This window comes from Triturus cristatus, chromosome 5_1 (assembly GCF_964204655.1).
Source record: "Triturus cristatus chromosome 5_1, aTriCri1.1, whole genome shotgun sequence".
Lineage (NCBI taxonomy): Eukaryota > Metazoa > Chordata > Amphibia > Caudata > Salamandridae > Triturus > Triturus cristatus.
The window spans coordinates 731,257,502-731,276,746 of NC_140587.1; positions in this window are offsets into that span (position 1 = coordinate 731,257,502).

Consider the following 19,245-nt stretch of genomic DNA (forward strand, 5'->3'; position numbering starts at 1 on the left):
GGGATCAGGGAGTTGTTCAGTATGGGGGTTCTTTTTTGGTTTCTGTTGTTTAGTTTGTGGCAGTGGATTGGTGTGTGCAGTTGGGGGGCAGAAAAATGGGAGGGCCGCAGAGAGAAGTTGGTGGGATGAGCTCTGTCATTATACCATCACACGATGCAGTACAGTTTATAACTTGGAATATTAGAGGAATGGGTTCTATGTCTAAGTGACACAACGTGTACACCTACTTAAAAAGAAGAGAAGAGCACATAGCCTTTCTTCAGGAGACCCACCTAACCAGAAGTGAAGTTGACAAGTTGCACAGAAGGTGGAGAGGGCAATTGTTTGCGACCACTTTCTCGGCATATGCTCGGGTAGTATTGCTCTGGATAAGGCCCGGTGTTCCTTTTCACCCTACAAATACCTTGATAGACAGTGAAGGCAGATATATACTTATTGCGGGGAGGCTGGCTGGCTGAGAGGTGCTGCTGGGGAATGTGTATGCACGTAACCTTGATCAAATCGCTTCTCTTACTGCCTTCTCGGCTCAAATTGCAGAGTGCATGGAGGGGCAGGCTGTGCTTGGGGGAGACTTCAATTGCTCTACAGACATTATAGCTGACGGTTCCCATCCCCCTTTGCCAGGCGCACAGGCTCATCATATAGCATCGGGCTTCCGGGGTTGGATGAACCAGTGGGGGCTGGCGGACATTTGGTGAGTGCAACACATAACGGATAGAGAATACTTACTTCTCTCCGAGACATCAAGTACACACCAGACTAGATGCCTTTCTGTGCATTCTGTCCTTTAGAGGCTCTGTTATGCATACGGAGTACTTGGGACAGACCTTCTCCGACCACAGCCAACTATTGATGTTTCACCAGCCTCTGGGTAGACGCCCGCCGATCCCTTTATGCAGATTGAAGCCTCTGATGCTGGAGGATACCCCCTTTCACGAGTCCCTGGGCACCCTTGTTGACACATTTTTCTTAGCCAATGCTCACACAGCGTTCTCTGCATCAGGGAGTGGGAAGCCTTTAAGGTGATAGTGAGGGGGCACTGTCTGTGTCAATCGATTGGTGCACAGTGGGAAAACGGGCAGGAAGTATTAGACCTGGAGCTGAAGATTAGGCAATTAGACAATGCCCAGGGGAGGGATGCCACTGCTCCGTTGGGTTTGCAGGAAGCACTGGTGCACTATAATGAAGTGCTGGAAAGGCTGAGGTGTCACAATCACAGGGAGTACATTGACAAAATGTAGAGAGAAGAAGGGAAAGCAGTTTGCCTGCTGGCGTGGTTGATTAAACCTGAGAAACGGGGTCACCGACCACCCAAGCCCGGATGGAAACAGGTGAATTGGTCTATAGCCCAGAAATGTTAATGCCTTATTTCTCAATTATTATGAGGGGTTATATACAGCCCCCACACCAATGCCCCATTCCAGTGTTGAAGACTTTCTAAATATCCCACCACTCCGGTTATTAGATAAACAAATGCAAGACGAGTTGGAGGGCCCAGTGACCTTGCAGGAAGTTCGCGGAGCAATTATAGATATAGCATCTGGCAAAAAACCGGGACCAGATGGCCTACCTGCAGAATTTCACGCGAGATATGTCGACAAACTAGCGCCACATCTCTTGACTCTATACGTGGAATCCCTTAGAATGGGAAGTCTCCCCGAGCCCACTCAGAATGCATTGGCGATTTCCCTCCCCAAAACCACAGAGAAAGGTGCCCGTGTCAGAGATTACAGACCACTGTTTATGCTTAATCTAGACTTTAAGATCCACAGCAAAATACTGGCGCTTTAACTATTTCCGCACATGCAAGCCCTTATACATCCCGACCAGAATGGCTTTATTCCCTCCTGGAATACCTCCTACAATCTTTGTAGACTCTAATCTATCCTCTATCACACCGAGGTGAAATTTATGCCGCATGTGGTGGTGTTGTCGATTGATCTTGAAAAAGCCTTTTTTTTTTTTTTTTTTTTGTTTCCTCATATACCGTTGTGGAATTCTTGAAGGGAGCTTAGGCAACTCAAACTGAAAAGGTCAATCCTACCCGGTCCTGATGTTAAGCGACCAAGTTCAGAAGGAGCCATGCCTGATCCCTCAAGTTGCCACTGCTTTCCCAATCCACTCCTTTTCACGCCGTAACTGGTTCCCTGCGTTACTGGGGAGATTTAGGAACCGACAGGGCCCAGGATAAATCATAGGAACACCAAATTACCTTTACCTGTCTTGCCATACCACCAGGGGCTTCCAATTGTTATCAAAACTTGTGGGATCACATGCCATATCTGACTTACTGGTAAAAATAACATGTTTAAGACATTTTGAAAAGGAAGGAGGCATTGGATCCTTCCAGGCTCTGCATATTTCGCGCCTGGCAAGGAGTATGACGTAAAAAATGAACCTTGTGTTGAGATCATCAGTATTATAAGCTACTCCTAGTCCGGAAAGAATAGTGCTAGTTGTTATTACCATTGGTATCTGGAGAACATCCCCCAGAAAGCCCTGTACTGAATCCCAATAATTTTTTATTTCTGGACAAACAGCCAGCATTTGCGCATCATCTGCAGCCAGGAGTCTACATCTTGGGCAATAATATTCTTGATTAGCGAATTTCATAAGTTTCTTTGGGAATATATATGCCCTATACATAGTGTACAAATGGTTCCGCTTTAATGTGGCCGGCTTCACCACAGCCTGCAAGATAGTAAATGAATCGATCCAAATATCCACCGAGTCTACACTCTCTGATACTAGTATATTATTCCATAGCTTTTGTATCTCTGATTCAGAGATGTTCTCGGCTTCTAGCATAGCTGTGTACCAGTATGAAATTTGATTTTTCCACTTATTGCTCCTGTATACTAGATCACATTTTGGATTAGGGTTATTGAGATTCCAGGGCTTAGTTAACCACCATCTGGACAGCTGATGATATTTAAACCTAGTAAGTGTACCCCCGGTAAGACCAGATATTTCCTCCCAGCTAAGAAGCTGCGAATCAACCTGGAGATCTCCCCAACACTCAATCCCCGCTGCCCTAAGAGGGCGAGATAGTAGGTCATCGAGGCAGGCCGGTGTTCCTGGAGATTCCCAGATTGGAGACTGCACTGAGTAATAGGGAATATCAAGCTTCTGCCTCACAAAAACCCAATTTCTAATAGCTGTCCCCAAGATCTTTAGTCTTATTTAAAAAAAAAAATGTTGGGTCTCCAATCTTAAAAAGAAAATGTGATTGGCCCTGTGGTACATCCCGTAGCAGCGCTTGAAATAATAAACCTAACGGTGTTGCCTCTATCTCCCCCGCCAGGGGTCTAAAGTTTTTAAAATGGAAGGCATGGCAATACACCAATAGATCAGGGAAGGCTAAACCTCCTGTTTTTAAAGTTCTCCTGAGCTTCTTCCATGCTACCCTTGGCGATTTTAAATTCCAGATAAAGGAACCCAGTTTCCCTTGCAACTTTTTGATAGATGCAGTATTAAAAGATAAGGGGATGGAATTAAATAGGAAAATAAGTTTAGGAAGGATGATCATCTTAATTAGATTGACCCTCCCAAAGATATTTAAGGGGAGTGATGACCATCTTTGCAGTAGAGCACAAACCTCCTTAGATACCTTATCCATGTTAGTTTTAGTGATGTCCTCCATTTTATGGGTCAAAAGGACCCCCAGGTACCTCATTTTTAACTTGGCTCCCACCGTACTAACCTCTTGGTTCCACTCCATGATTTCGGTTTTATCTTTATTAATGGAATAGCCAGAGACCACCCCGAATTCTTCAGCTAAAGCTATCATTCTGGGCAAGGCGACCCCTGGGTTTGAAGTGAACATAAGAAGGTAATCTGCATATAATGCAAATTTTAATTCTAAATCAGAAATCCTAAAGGGTTTGAATGCTAAGTCAGATCTAAGTAAACAAACAAAGGGCTCAATATACAAATCAAACAATAAAGGTGACAGCGGACATCCCTGCCTGGTCCCACAAGCAATAGGTACCCAGTTGGTTAAAAGACCGTTGATTAATATCTTTCCCCATGGGGAGCAGTAAAGAGACCTCATAGCAGTTATGAACTTGTTTGGAAAGCCAAAGGCATCCAGAACCCTCCATAAATATAGCCAATCTACCTGATCATACGCCTTGGCGGCGTCCACTGCCGCCAGGGTCAAAGGAAGCCTCTTGCTGATGGCGACATCTATCGCTGCGATAACCTGAAATGTCAGTTCATTTAGTTGTCTATCTGGGATGAAGCCCCTTTGATCCTGATGGATGATTGTCTTTACCGTTTTGGCCAGTCTGGCTGCGAGCACGCCGGCAAAAACCTTGTAGTCTGTATTTAACAGCAAGACTGGCCTATAGGATTCGATCTTTCGTGGATCCTTATTTGGTTTCAGGATTAAGGTTACTGTAGCCTCTGCCCATGAGTCGGGAGCATTCCCCCCCTCTGCAAAGATTTTATTGCACAGAGTTGTAAGGACAGACACTATTTGGTCTATAATTATCCTATAAATTTCCACAGGGAGACCGTCGGGCCCAGCTGCCTTACCATTAGCCATTCTCATCAGCTGAGCTCTGACCTCACCTTCCTTTATGTCCGACGCAAGGAAGCTATAGTTCTCTTCAGCCAGACATGGAAGCTGTATCTTACTTAGCCAGTTTTCTAATAGCAGCGGGGATTGGTTTATTTTAGCAGTGTACATCGTTTTAAAGAAAGATTCAGCCTCCTCCCTAATTTGCTCATCATCGCTTCTATTTCTGTCCATCCGAGATTTCCAGGCAAGAAGGCGACCACATTTCTCCCCATATGAAAAATTTTGAAGTTTGCTGGCGTCCCATCTACCTTTGAGGACCTTATCCAAGCCCGCTTGATAGTCTGCTCGCAGGCCATCTTGTTCCTTTTGCAGGAGAGGTTTCATGCTGGATTGATTGGCTGAGGCTACTTGGAGTTCCAGCTCTTTTGATTTGATTTTACGAATCTCTTCTTCCTTCTTCTCTTTACTCATCCTGTTCCTCACGATGGACAAAGAGGTCAGCATACCACGCAAAAAAGCTTTAAATGTTTCCCAGACCACTTGTTGGGTGGCTGAGCCTGTGTTATTATTAAAGAAGTCCTCAGAAAAAATTATCAGTTCCATTTTTGTCCCATCCTCTAGTAGCATAGATCTATCTAGAGTCCATCTCCTTTGTATTTCTTTTACTTTGAAAATAATGATTAACTCCACTGTTGAGTGGTCCGACAGGATAGCTGGGGCATATTCGGTAGTGTCAACGGCCGCAAGTAACACCTGATCAATAAGGAAAAAATCTATTCTGGACTGGTGGCCATGTCTACGGCTATAGAAAGAGAAGTCCCTCTTTGTGCTGTTTCTAACTCTCCAGACATCCATAAGGTTATAATCTTTAACTAAGTTTTTGAGCTCTCTCCAGGATTTCGCTGGGGGTGTAAATTTAACCCTCGATGTTCGATCCAGCTTGTCATCCAAAATCAAATTGAAATCGCCCCCTAAGATAACTGGCCCTGTGTAATCTAAAAGAGTTGTTCTAAGCTTCAGGAGTGCCCCTGGACGATCTTGATTAGGGCCATAATATACAGCACATACAAAAGGAATACTCTGACATTGTAGAGACGCCACCAGCCACCTTCCTGACTGATCAGTATCATATTTCACAACCTTAATCCCTGCATTAGCTCTGATCAATATTGCTACCCCTCTAGTGCTACCATTCTGCTCTGAACATAGGACTTCTTGTATCCACCTAGCCCTTCCCAGTCCGGACTCACACTCCCTTCTCTCTAAATGGGTCTCTTCCAATAAACAAACCTGAGCCCCTGTCTTAAATAAATATTCCTTAACCCTTAAGAGTTTCCTCCTGTCTCTTAGGCCATTCACATTCCAGCTAATAAACTTAATTTTATTATTCATATTAACCATTCCACCTACCACCACAAGCCCTGCTCCCTTCCATATCCAGTATATTCATTAATGTGTATATGAGAAATTTTTTTTCCCTTTTACCCCTGCCACCCTACAAGCCACCCACCCCCCCTGAGGAACCCCTCCCATACCTACTCTGGCGATCTTGTCGCCTGTGGGGGCTCCCGTGGTCTGACCTAGATCCCTCCCGTCAGTTACTTAAAAAAGAAAAAAAAAAACGGACTCCCGTATATGAGCCGAGTACCTTATCATGTCTTCTCTCTCTCTCCCTTCCTTCCCTTTTCTTTTTTCCCTTTCTTTTCCCCTTTTCTCCCTTCTTTCTTTTTCTTCCTTCTTCCTTCCCATCCTCCCCGTGCAGTGTATATGAAAACAACAAGAAAAGCTATTATATATATATATATATATATTTTTTCCTTCAATTATTCTTTCCCTTTTTCCTTCTTTTCCTCTTCTTCCTTCCTTCCTATCCCTTTTCTGCTCTCTTCATTTTCCTTTCCATCCCCTCTCTTATATATGTTTTCTATTTTTTATATTTTGAGTACTCCTTATCCTCTGTTTCCCCTCTGTTCCCGCTCCTAAATGCTCCAAGTAGCCATCTGCTGCCCCGTCTCATCAAACTTCCTGCTTCTCTACATTTAGATCTTTTATTTTCGTTTAGTTTCCAATAGGGAGTTCTACTAAGGATTCTCTCTTATTAAAGTTATGAAGGAGTCAACTTCATGTGGGGATAGAAAGTTATGGGTCTTATTCTTCCAAACAACTTTTAGGAATGCAGGGAATTTCATTTGAACCTGGGCGCCCAGGCTCCTCAGGTCGGGCATTCTATTTCCCAGCTCCCGCTGCCTTTGTGCTGTGGCCCCTCCTACATCTGACCTAATCAGATATTTGATAGAGTCTATCTGGAGGGTTGTATCAGATAGTGCTCTACTCAGTATTAGCTCCTTTACTGTATAGGTGAGGAAATTCACCAGGATTTTACTGGGTGCCTTCCTCTCCTTATGAAGCCTATAAAGGTCTCTGTGAGCTCTTTGAATTTCGGCCTCAAGGTCTATATCCGGCCTGTCTTTTAGTACCCCATCTCTAAGCAGGTTGCAAATAAATAATTTAACATCCCCTTTCTCTACTCCCTCAGGAATCTTTAGAAATTTGAGATTGTTCCTTCTCGAATGTATCTCGAGTCTCTCAATATCCATTTGGAGATTTTTGTTTTGCAGTCTGAGAGCCTCTAGGTCCCTCTCGTGTCGCTGGGAGGCCCCTGTTAGCAGGGACACATCTTCTTCCAATACGCCAGTTCGCTTAGACACTTCATCCAACTTAGCCTCCAAATTAGCACATTGTTCGTGAATGCTTTTCTGATTTGCCTCAGAGATTGTAAATTTGGATAACAGATCCTCCCTCATATTTAGTTATAAGGACTCTAACTGAGAGAGCCTGGGACCAACCGAGGTATCCATAGTCGACTGCGTGGCTTCCCCATTTACTGGTGGAACCTCTTGTGTTTCTAAGTCACAATCTAAGACAGAATATCTGTTGTTTAGAGGTAAACCCCCTTGGGCCGTGTCAGCAACAGCAGGGGGTTGTGCAATAGAAATTGAGCCCCTCGATGGTTGGGCCGGGAGTTGTATCGCATTCGGAACACTCTTTAATGTTGACTTTGATGCAGACTTAGATAAAGAAGATAGAGGAGGTGAGCTGCCCCCCTTAGAGTCCATGGCCTGCTCCAAAATTTTAAAATAGGATTTCAAGGAGGGGGTCGGTTTACCTCGGAGGGGCAAATTCTTAGGAAGCCTCTGTTTAGGCTCGCCAGCCCCCCCTTTTGAGCTTTTCACCTTCTTTTCCTTCTTCCGCCCCTTAGGTGTGGAAGCGACAGTCCCAGACCCTGTCCCTGTTTCAGACCAGGTGCCTACCGCCTGGAAACCCACCTTATGGAGCTCTGAGTTTGACCTGAGCTGGTACCTGTTCCTGGTGCCCCCTGTTCTGAGAGCAGCTGGGGCTTTAGAAGCCGGGGGTTTGGTTCCTGATTCCTTTCTGCTTTTCTCTGGTGAAGGAGTGAAATCCCCTAATGATTCAGGGTGAGCTGTATGTAATGGGCTAGAAAATTGAGAGATGTCCGAGCTCATTCCCTTCCGTGACTCCGGTTGCAGGAAGGCAGGGGCTGGCTTCACGTACGGAGGTTCAATAGATAGTTCAATAGCCAGTTCGCCTAACTGTTTTCCGATATCAGAATAACCGCCCCCCCCAATCTTAGTGGTCCTTAAAGAACATGCTCCAGAAAACTTGCGGAACCCGACCCTCGCTAGTACCAGCCTGACACCATGCCAGAACTTAGCGCGCCCAAAAAGCCAATTCCCGTGCTTCAATTCAAGCTCCTTTGCATGTACTTGTGCTCGCTGATTTGTTTGCATTTGTTTATATTTGTAGCTCAGTTCTAACCTAGCAGTGCCGACACCCTCACGAGTACCTCAACCCCCTAACACCCTCACCGCTGTTTCAGGGAGCTCGGCGGTTTCCAAAAACACCATCAGAGCTGAATATTCCCAGCGCCTCCCGTAGTCCTAGTGCAATACCATTCACTCCTTCACGCCGGTAGGGAGGCTGGGAGGCAGGCAGGCAGCGCAGGCGGGGCCAGCCGTAGCTTGCAGAACCGGAGTGGAGCAGGTCCGTCGTGTGGGGAGGAAGATACGGGGAAAAAAGGAAAGGAAAAACGCAAAAAGTTTAGAAAGAGGATTCTGCGTTAAAGGGGGTCATAATCACCCGCTCACCATGTAAGATGCCACTGTCGTCTGCATAAAATCCGCATTTCACCTCGGGAGATCACCGGTCAGATTGGAGCTCCCTGCGGACGGCGTCAGCCCCCCGCCATGTTCCTCCTCGTAGATCAGAAGTCCCTCCCCCAGGAAGGAGTTCCTTGAAAAAAAACAACAACAAAAAAAGCCTTTGATGTGGTTAATGGAACTACTTGTTTGAGGTTATGTTGCGAATGGGCCATGGCATTGGCTGGGTGAAATGGTTACAACTCCTCGGCACCTCCCCCACGGCGAGGTTTAGGATAGGCAAAACTGTTTCTACTCAATATCAGATCACTTAGGGAACCCGGCAGGAGTGCCCCCTCTTGCCCCTTTCATTCGCCCTGGCAACTGAACCACTTCCAGAATTGACCTCATCTTCCTGTTTGCCGACAATTTGTTGATCTACTTGGGAGAGGCTGTGTCAGGTACCACCTCAGCCCTAAGGTTCTTAGAGAGCTTTGGGCCGATTTCAGGCTTGCGGGTTAACAAAAAAAAAGACGTACTTATTTCTGATGGTGGGACCTTTCCCTAGGCCTGCGGCCTTGCTTGAGAACATTAATTGGGCCCCACACTCATTTAAATATCTGGGTATTCAAATTTTCCACTCAATGGACGAAATGAGGGAAGGGAATCTAGATGGGCACTTCGATACCTACGATCCAGTATCCTTTTTTGGCGAACCTTACAGCTGCCCATTATGGCCAGGATTTCCTTGACCAAGATGATCATGCTACTCCGCTTCCTATACTTCTTTGTCAATCTCCCGGTCCTGATATCCTGAGGGTGGTTCAGACCTTTGAATTCCCTTCTTCAAGACCTGATATGGGGAGATGGGCGGAGGAGGGTGTCCCTGAAAACTTTACTGCGCCCTATGACAGAAGGATACCTGGGGTCACCGAACTTTGAGCTCTATATCTTAACTGCCTAACTGCAGTGGTTGGCGCAATGGTTGGAGAGGGTGAATGGGGAGGGTCACTGCCTAACAGAGTCCAACACTCACCATAGCCTATTACTGGCTAAGTTAGTGGAGCTGACAATCGTTACATACCACTCGACGATAGAAGTCACGGCCTTGCAGACGTAGAAACGTCTTAGCCTCACGATCCATGCATGTCTCTCACCTCAATAGCCCACTTATTGATGCATCTTCTAACAGAAAAACCACTCTATCTATACCACTTCATACATGCACTTGTAGGTAAATTAGTAATCCGCCGAGTGTAAGATTGACCAATGATACTAGGCTTTTAGGACCTACTGAGGACTACAGAGGTTCCCCCCTCGCATAACAATATTTTCATCCTATTGCTCTCCCTCTCCCATGCTTTATTTGGGACCATTCCACCTACCAACCCTGGTCTTATCTCCACTTTATAAACCACTATCATTCCAATATGACGCCCAAATATTGGGACCATTCCACCTTCGCACTCTGTTCTTATCGCCATTCATTAAACCACTACTATTCCAACATGGCGCCCAAACATCACGAGTAGCTCTCCTTCCGAGTCATGAACCGAAAGTAACACAGCTTTGCTTTTAAAATGGCCACACAACTTTTCCCATAGTTATCGACTAGAGCTGACTGCAATGACCCGGACCGGCATTTTGCCAGATATTTAGAGGTAAGCAACTACCCAATGACCCACAACGCTCCACTACATGGCCAAATCCCGACTTCCCCCACCCAAACATGACAGTCACCTGCCCGTCTCTCATTTTCCCATTCAGAATCCTTAGGACCTTTTTTCCAAGACAATCTGATCTGTAGCTAAAACATATCAACCGGTAAGCTGCTTTACGCCTTCGCGTTTGACGCATTGGCATCACTGCCCGACTTTTCCTTGGGCTCATAGTCAGAACGAGCTCACATCACGTATGATCAATTCCATAATAGAACCAGTGTTATCTGTCACAGGCACTGACGTGCAACCCCGAGCAGTTCAATACCACCCCCCTGATCACTATTTACAATACCATGAGAGCTACCACCACAGCGATAGCGCCGCGCCGCTGCACCAGAACATCTATGCATTAACACCTAAATTACCTGTAAAATTGTCACGGTGTCTTCGCCTGTTCTATAGATATCCTTGTTTTTTTGATAAATCTTGAGGTGTCACCTTCACCTTTATTGCGTCACCACAGTATGGATTAAGTACATAACACCGGTTTTTCCTCTGTGTAAATAAATTTCGCTTCCCTCCTTACTTTGCTGCAACTCCTTTATCCTGTCGGACCCGACATCGTGAAAACTACCACTGTAAATATACCACTACCCAAGTCAAACCTTCCTTTATTCTACTGCTCTTCGTCATGTTAATGCGTTATCCCATTTACACCATTTATTTTCGTTGAAAAATGTATCTTTTAGTTGTTACCAAACTTGTGGCACTAATTTAACGTTATCATATATTGTGTCACATTTACGTTTTTACTCCAAAATGCCTCTCAAATACTATTGTTACGCTCAATGCATAAAATCTGTTTCTTTTACCTCCTCACTCACAACACGTTTTTCTCAACTCAATATACTTTCATCTAATTCACATACCTGAAATCGGTCTCCTTCCAATCCAATAATATTCTTCTACCCATTTGTACTGGTTTAAATTTGTCTCCCAAATATTTGGTAACCCAATTTGTGGGTTTTTTCTCTTTTCCTTTTTTCTTTTTCTTTTGCTTCTGTTTTATATTACCTTGCAACTAATGAATATGCTACCATGGTTAATTTAACCTACTGCATGAGATGACTGCTGGCTCATCACACATTACTATTGGACCTTGTTTGAAAAAGGCTACTTTATACTGACATGTACATAACATTTAAATTGTCCGCTGCGAATATGCTACCGTGGTAAAATTAACCTATTGCATGTGATGACCCCTGGCTCATCACACACTATTGTTGAACCTCGATTGAATTATGCAATCCTATACTGACATGTATATTTCATTTACGCTTGTGAAAATTTATGATACGTATATTATATTTTTACCATCCTTCTTGCTGCTCCTACTGTCTCTACACTCTTTTCTTGTCCCCTTCTCTCCTACCTCATTCCCTGTCTGTTTTTCCATTACCTCCTCAATATTCCATATCTCCATTCCTCCCTGTGTGATTACCTAAATTTGGTTTCTTGCCTCTCCCTTATGTCTGTCTCTTATACTGATCGAAACAACTATAGACCCCTGTCGTTGTGTGCTCTTCCTCCTTCATTCCCCACCTACCCATTTCTCGGTTACTTCACAAACTAACAAAATTCACTTTCCTCTTCTTTCGGTTTTCTTTCACCGACCCTATTAACATTCCTCTTTTCTTTCTTGGGGACACAAACCCCTCTTCTCTTTTGTTAATTATGAATTTATGTACAGCCCTGAGGAAGCCCAAGGCTGGATGGCCGTGTAAAGGGGTGAAACACGTGTTGGCTGTTCCTTCACTCACTCTTACGGATAGAGTGACAGTACTGTCATAAACAACATACAAAAAACCAGTGCGTGATTGGAATTTTTTCCAGAAAGAACACATGAAACTAATCTTGCCCAGACATTCCTGTTGAACCAGATGTAGAAACGTGCCTGGCCAGGGTGAGGAGAACTCCAAGGTATACTCCCATTATGCCATTGGTAGGCCATCCCCACAGAGATCCTATGACGAGATTCATGGCAGAGCAATTGTCGTCCTGGACGGAGGTGGGGTTGGAGAGGGTGGGCGACTGCTATGAGGAGAAGACCCTAGTCCCATTTGAGGAATTGATGGAAAGCTGTGGTCTTCCTCCAGGTCAGTTCTTATGGTATGAGGCCTTGACTCACTTATCTGCACAGTTGTGGGGAATGGGTAGAGAGGAACTGGAGTCACACCCTGTGTTGCATTCGTTGCTTACCCTGTGCACTGCAAGACACCAAGTGAAGTGGCATTATGCCTCCTTATGCTCTGCGTCCCTCGCCCCACTGGAGGAACTCCAGGGGAAATGGGAGAGGGTCATCGATAGGGCATTTACAGATGCAGAATGGGGCACTCATCTCTCCTCTCAAATATTCGCAATTCAACTTTTACACATGACGTATATGACACCTCATTGTATCAATGTCACATATGGCGGTGAAATGTGGAAATGCCTGAAATGTGCTCACACTGATGCTGACTTTATGAATATTACATGGGCCTGCTCACAGCTCCGTGCATATTGGAAAGTGATTTTAGCCAAGATTAAAGATGCCCTGGGGCGGTAATTGACGTCTGTCTGCAGGGACTATTCCCCCGACCGCATGCCCGAAAGGTTGGGAATAGGCTAATAGATTTGGCCTTAGGTCTAGCCAAGAGGAAGATGGCAATGATGTGGAAGTCAGCCATCGGACCACAGGTTGCCAGTTGGAATCGGGATGTAATCAGTTGGGCAGGTGCTGAGGGCAGGGCATTGAGCTGGGAGTAGTCGAGAGGAGTAAGGAAGCGCTTTATAGCAGACCAATAGAAACAAGCTTTGGAGGCCTGGGAAAACCTGACGCATACAAGTAGTGAAGGCAAGAGAAATGGGAGTGCAGAGGGGTGACAAACACACTCTATCATAGCTACTCAAGTACAGTGAAAGGTCAGTATGATTGAAGCTGCCACCCACCAACACAAATGATCATACTGGTGGGGGAAGTCCTGAGAGATGAGAAGGGCTAGGATATATTGAAGAGCCCTCCCAACATACTAAGGTCCATTCATTAACTGGCACCCCCACATACACCCCCATAGGAAGATACACACACCACTACACCGCACAAGTTCCCTTTTTTGTTTTCTTTCTGTTAATAGTTTGGTTCATGAAACAGATATCTTAAAAAATATGACATTGCTGATCCCCGAGCTGGAGATTTAAGCCCCTTAAAGTGCGGAGGCTGGAGAAAATGAGACTTGCCCTGAAGCAGGGGTAACCGGGAATCATTGATATGTGTATAGGTATGGTTATAACCCTGTAACATGTTTTGGAGAACCAAGAGTTAATAATCTACTTGTAGAATCAGGATGGAATTTGTATTAGGTAGCCTCACATAAGAAAGAAGACGAGTAACTTGAAAACTGATTTATACGTATACATTAAAGTATTAACCTACAAAATGTCAATAAAGATAGGTTAAAAAAAATCAATGTATTTCCTTGGTGCCCTGGAGTATATGGGATTTTTTTCATATTTTACTGCAACACTGGCGCTGGAGGCGTTGTAATGCAAAATTATTTCTGATCATGCATACTCTGAACAGAAGCCAGTTGGGTTGGGACCATTGACAAAGCATTTTTCTGCACCTGGGGAGCACATTCATTCCTAATGCTAACCAAATTTGTTCTACATTCTTGCTTCCAATGGACGATTCTACAACAGAAATGACAAGCATTTTTCTTTTTTAACACTTTAAGATTGAGTTGCTCACTATCTCTCTTCAATCAACTTGTGTTTGCTCTGATCCATATCCCAGTTTTCCACCTCCATTTGAATCATCCCTGTATTCCAGTATTTCCATATTGCACATAACAGAAATCTGAACCCATCAACAGATTTAAGCCACTCCTCTCAATTTGCTTTGCCTTGGGAACCATCAACTTCTCCTTGACGTTCTTCTGCTTCTGATCAAACAAGTCACTACTGTATTTGGCAAGCTTCAAAATCTCATCTACACTCTTTGTCTACTGGCACATTTCACTTTGCTATATCTGATCACTTACCTCTGTATGGAAACCCATCACAAAAGCAGAAGTGAAAACACATACCCCATCAATTTCGAGATCACTGACTCCGCTGTGCTTATTAAAAATATGCGTAACCTGCACATAAGAGGCATTCAGTAACTCTTTCAGGTCCTGTGGAGTTCTCAAAATCTTTGACCAATTATTAGCCTTTTCAGGCACCTTCTTTTTTGTATTTTCAATTACCTGTCTATATTTGTTAGCTACCTCCTCAGGAACAGCTTTATTAGAAGCAATCCTAGCTGGTTGTTAAGTAGGCCAAGCAACAGTAACCTTGCATTCTGACCACAAGTCACAAGGAACTACAATTTCAAAAAATATATTCAAATCAGTCCACAGCATCTGGAAAATTGTAGGTAACCTCCTTATACAACCTGTTAGACCTGGCATCTTTTGGCGTGTTTCCCCTGTCTCTTTGCCTTCTGACCTCCTGTTTTGATGGTATGCTGGACTCTGCTTTGCTGGTTTATTGCCTCTGCACACTTTCTCACTGCTGGTCAGGGCTAAAGTGCAAGTGATTCTACTGTAAATTGTGTAATGATTGCGTTTCCATGATTGGAATATTTGATTTACTTTTAAGTCCCTAGTACAGTGCACAGGGCCTGTAAATTCAATGCTGTTAGTGGGCCTGCAGCACTGGTTGTGACACCCCCACAAGTAGCCTTTCAAAAGTGTCTCAGACCTGCCACTGCAGTGTCTGAGCGTAGTTTTTACTGGCATGTTGACCTGGCAAGTGCACCCACTTGCCAGGTCCTAATCTCTCCTTGCCCTTGATGGAGCAAGGACTCGTATAAAAGAGACTTGCTCGGATGCAATCCTCCCAAAATAACTTGTAATACCGTAATAATTATGTTTGTAAATACTAACATGCATTACAGTTCATACATTTAAGCTTAGGGGAAGCTTGCATATGTGTCGTACTAACTAGTAACCCGAGTGTGACTTAAAATGGCTGCTAACTCAGAATTATGTACTACGCATGCATCGACTACATCTACGTAGTAATGACGAGTCCTTGCTTGGAGGGAAATCTCTGCAGCTGTGCATTCGCTTCTAAGATGGCCGCTTGAAACTCACATGTTAAAGCACATGCTTTTGCTGAAAGTAAACCATGCAACTTTATTAAAATGCTAATGCGAAAGATTTTTTATAAGTAAATGGGATTAGAGAAAAGATAGGTGGTATACAGTGAAATCATTTTATTTTGATTTCTAACATGTTTCTTTTTAGTTCGTATTTGGGCCTCAGAGCAATACTAAAGTCTATACACCATGTGACATCCTACGCACGCGCACTCGTAACCCGCCAGGAACCATGAGGATGTCTTGAACCTCAGCCAAGGCCTCAGCCAAGGCCACGAACGCAACATGTCCTGAGAAAGCAGTGGACATCCTGAATGAAGAATGAGAAAATTATTAAATGTATTCTTTTTATTGATAAAGATGTGAAATGCGGGTGGGTAATAAAGCTTGGGAAAATAAAATTAAGGGTCGGGAACGCTGAACTATAGACTAAAGATTAAAACTTAGTATGGTGTGATGATCATCCTCCCTTTCCTGCCCAATCAGAATTAGGAGTTTCATAAACTTGAAACATTTAAGGGTGGTACATGCCATTAGAAAAGTATAATTGAGGTAGTTTAGTTAGTTAGTCAGCTGATGCTGGAGAGTTCGTGTTGCTGAGATGCAGAGAGACCGGGATGCTGACCGAGAACTGAGCAAATATTAAAGAAGACTTGAATTGCAGACTTAGAGCCTAAACCCTAATTGATTAGAAGAACATAGCGGAAGAATCGAGGAGGGAAAGGTAAAGATCTAAAAGAAGATCGTGGAAGAATCTAGGAGGAAGATAGTGTCAGAGAGGGGTGCGACGCAGGCCTCGGATCTAGAAGAGGCCTTCTATCCTGTCCCTGAATCCTGTCCTGAACCTTTGTCACCTGATCTGCCCCAGGAGACCCTTGGCCAAGGGGTAGATTTCCACACCATCCTAGGTAACTATAATTCTGTGTAGTATATCATTGTACTACTCTCTCTGCTCCTCCCTATTCAGGTACTGTCATCATAATAACATTGTTTAACGATTTATCTGACTTAAATTTGATTTCCTTCCTTGGAGAAAACGGTGTAGAAATTGTATTTGGATTCTTGGCTCACATGAATTTAACTAGATAAACATTTAAAACTCTCCCGAGTCTGTGGTTATTTAAAGAGATTTTATTCTATGTCAATTTTTGCCTACAAGAGTTAACTAAAAGGTCCATTGACCAGAGGAAAGTACATTTGGTCGGAAAAGGTTTAGTAAAGAAATGAAAAGGTAAATTCATCTTACAGGTATTAATACAACAAATTGACCCCAGCGGTACTGTGTTAGCTCATGTGAATGTGTTTTTAATGGGCCCAGGTTAGTATGTGGCTTGTGAGTATCTCTAGCTGGTAACCCGGTGGATCACCCTACATGTAGGTCACCGCTAAGTGTGCAGTGTATGTGAACGGTAGGACATGCAGTAGTGTGCTTTACATGTCCTGATAGTGAAATACTTTGTATTTCGTTTTTCACTATTGAAAGGCTGTCTTTCCCATAGGTGATCATTGGAGCTACCTTGTAACAATTAACAAGCGTAACTTTCAATTGGGAACAGATAGGGGAATGGAGTTTGGGCTCCCTGAGCTCAGTATGTGATAACATATCTTTTAGTAAAGATGGTTTTAAAATTGTGTGTTTGAAAAGGCCACTCTTAGAAAGTGCTATGCAAACAAATGATGGACAGAATGCTGAATAAATCATACATTCACCCCTAGTCAAGAGATCTGGGTTAAATCCATTATTCTTTTGCTCACCATGCCACCCCAGTTTAGAACCAGGCATATGCAAATCATTTGTGACCCTGTGCCTCATGGGAACAATCCAGACCGAACTGCCAAGCCAGGTCCGCCCTGGAACGGAAACAAGCATCCTGGGACCAGTTTCTGGGTATTACCCTTCAGCAGCCAGGCTAGCTTGAATCCAGTGGCACGGTGAGCAAGGGACCCATGTCTGGGCATACCCATCCCACTTAGGGTGAAAAGTGCTATGCAAACAAATGATGGACGGAATGCTGAATAAATCATACATTCACCCCAGTCAAGAGATATGGGTTAAATCCATTGTTCTTTTGCTCACCATGCCACCCCAGTTAGGTCCCAGCCATATGCAAATCAGTCTTGAACCTGTGCCTCATGGGAACAGTCCAGACGAACTGCCAATCCAGGTCCTCCCTGGACCAGAACAATCATCCTGGGACCGGTTTCTGGGTATTACCCTTCATCAGCCGGGCTAGCTTTAATCTAGTGGCACAGTGAGCAAGAGACCTGCGTCCGGGCATACCCATCCCACTTAGGGTGAAAAGTGCTACACAAACAAATGATGGACGGAATGCTTAATTAAACATACATTCACCCCCAGTCAAGAGATCTGGGTTAAATCCATTGTTCTTTTGCTCACCATGCCACACCAGTTTAGACCCAGTTTAGACCAGAAACAAGCATCCTGGGGCCGGATTCTGAGGGCTGAAAGCCTGAAACCGGTCCTAGGATGCTTGTTTCCAGTCCAGGGAGGACCTAGCCTGGCAGTTCGGGCTGGACTCTTCCCATTGGGCGCAGGGTTAAGACTGATTTGCATATGGCTGGGTCCAAACTGGAATGGCATGGTGAGCAACACAACAATGCATTTTGGTCCATATCTCTGTACTGGGTTGAATGTATGACATTGTTCTGCATTCTGTCCATCAATTGTTGTTTTTACTTTTAGAAAGTGGGCAGTTTCTTGTTTAACCATCCTGTGTACCTCTGCCTGTTTGTGTTTTCACAGTCTGTTTTCGGAGAGACAAGTGCTGGGGTTGTGCATTCACTCCAGACACTCACAAGGGGGGTTGAGCTGTGTACGGCCTTTCCTGGGTGACTCATGCCAGGCTGAATAGACATTTCTGCAGTTTTCACTGTCACCAGAATAAGATGTGTCTGCTCTGTGCACTGCTGTCTCCACCTCCTGTAGTGAAACTGGACTGGAGAGGACCAAACTGGTTTCTTCTGAGCAAGAGGGACCTGCTACCTAAAACTTCAAAGGGAAACCTCGTATAAATATTTGGGCCCTGACCCAAGAACTTTAGAACTCATTTAGACTAAGGAACCTGTCAAGAAGAAGAGCTTGAGACGCTGTTAGGAGGAACTACCATTTTGCTGTGTGTTTTGCTGTGCTGGCATGCAGTGGCTGCTTCTGTCTTGGTCAGTGAAAGGACTGGACTGGTATTTCTGCAACTTATTTTCCTGAGTTTCTCCAAAGGTTGGAGGTAGAGCTTGCCTCCTGTTCAAGAAGTCTCAGGAACAGAAGAGACTTCAAGATCATCTCCTATCAGCAAATCTGTGTGTTTTGTGCTGAAACAGAAGAAAAAGTAAATCGACTTCATCAACGAAGCCACGCCCGGTTCCGTGACCTTTTAGCCCCTCAGAGAGCACCATCCCCTTCGCATCACAAACCTGTTCTCACCAATGCCGACACTGCCACAGAGCCGCTGCTTGCACCACAACCTGAGGGCACTGTACTCCGCACCGCCTCACTCCACATCGCCACCATGGTATCCCTGGCGCCGCCGCTCCACACCGACATCAATGCCACTGCCTGCACCATGGCCTCGGTGTAGCGCTTGTAAGTTACTCAATGCACCGCCCCATCCCACACCGCAGCCTTGGCCCACTGGCGCCAGCACCGTAGACTCTACTGACGACAGCACTTCAGTAACGATGACGCCGCTGCTCGCATCATGA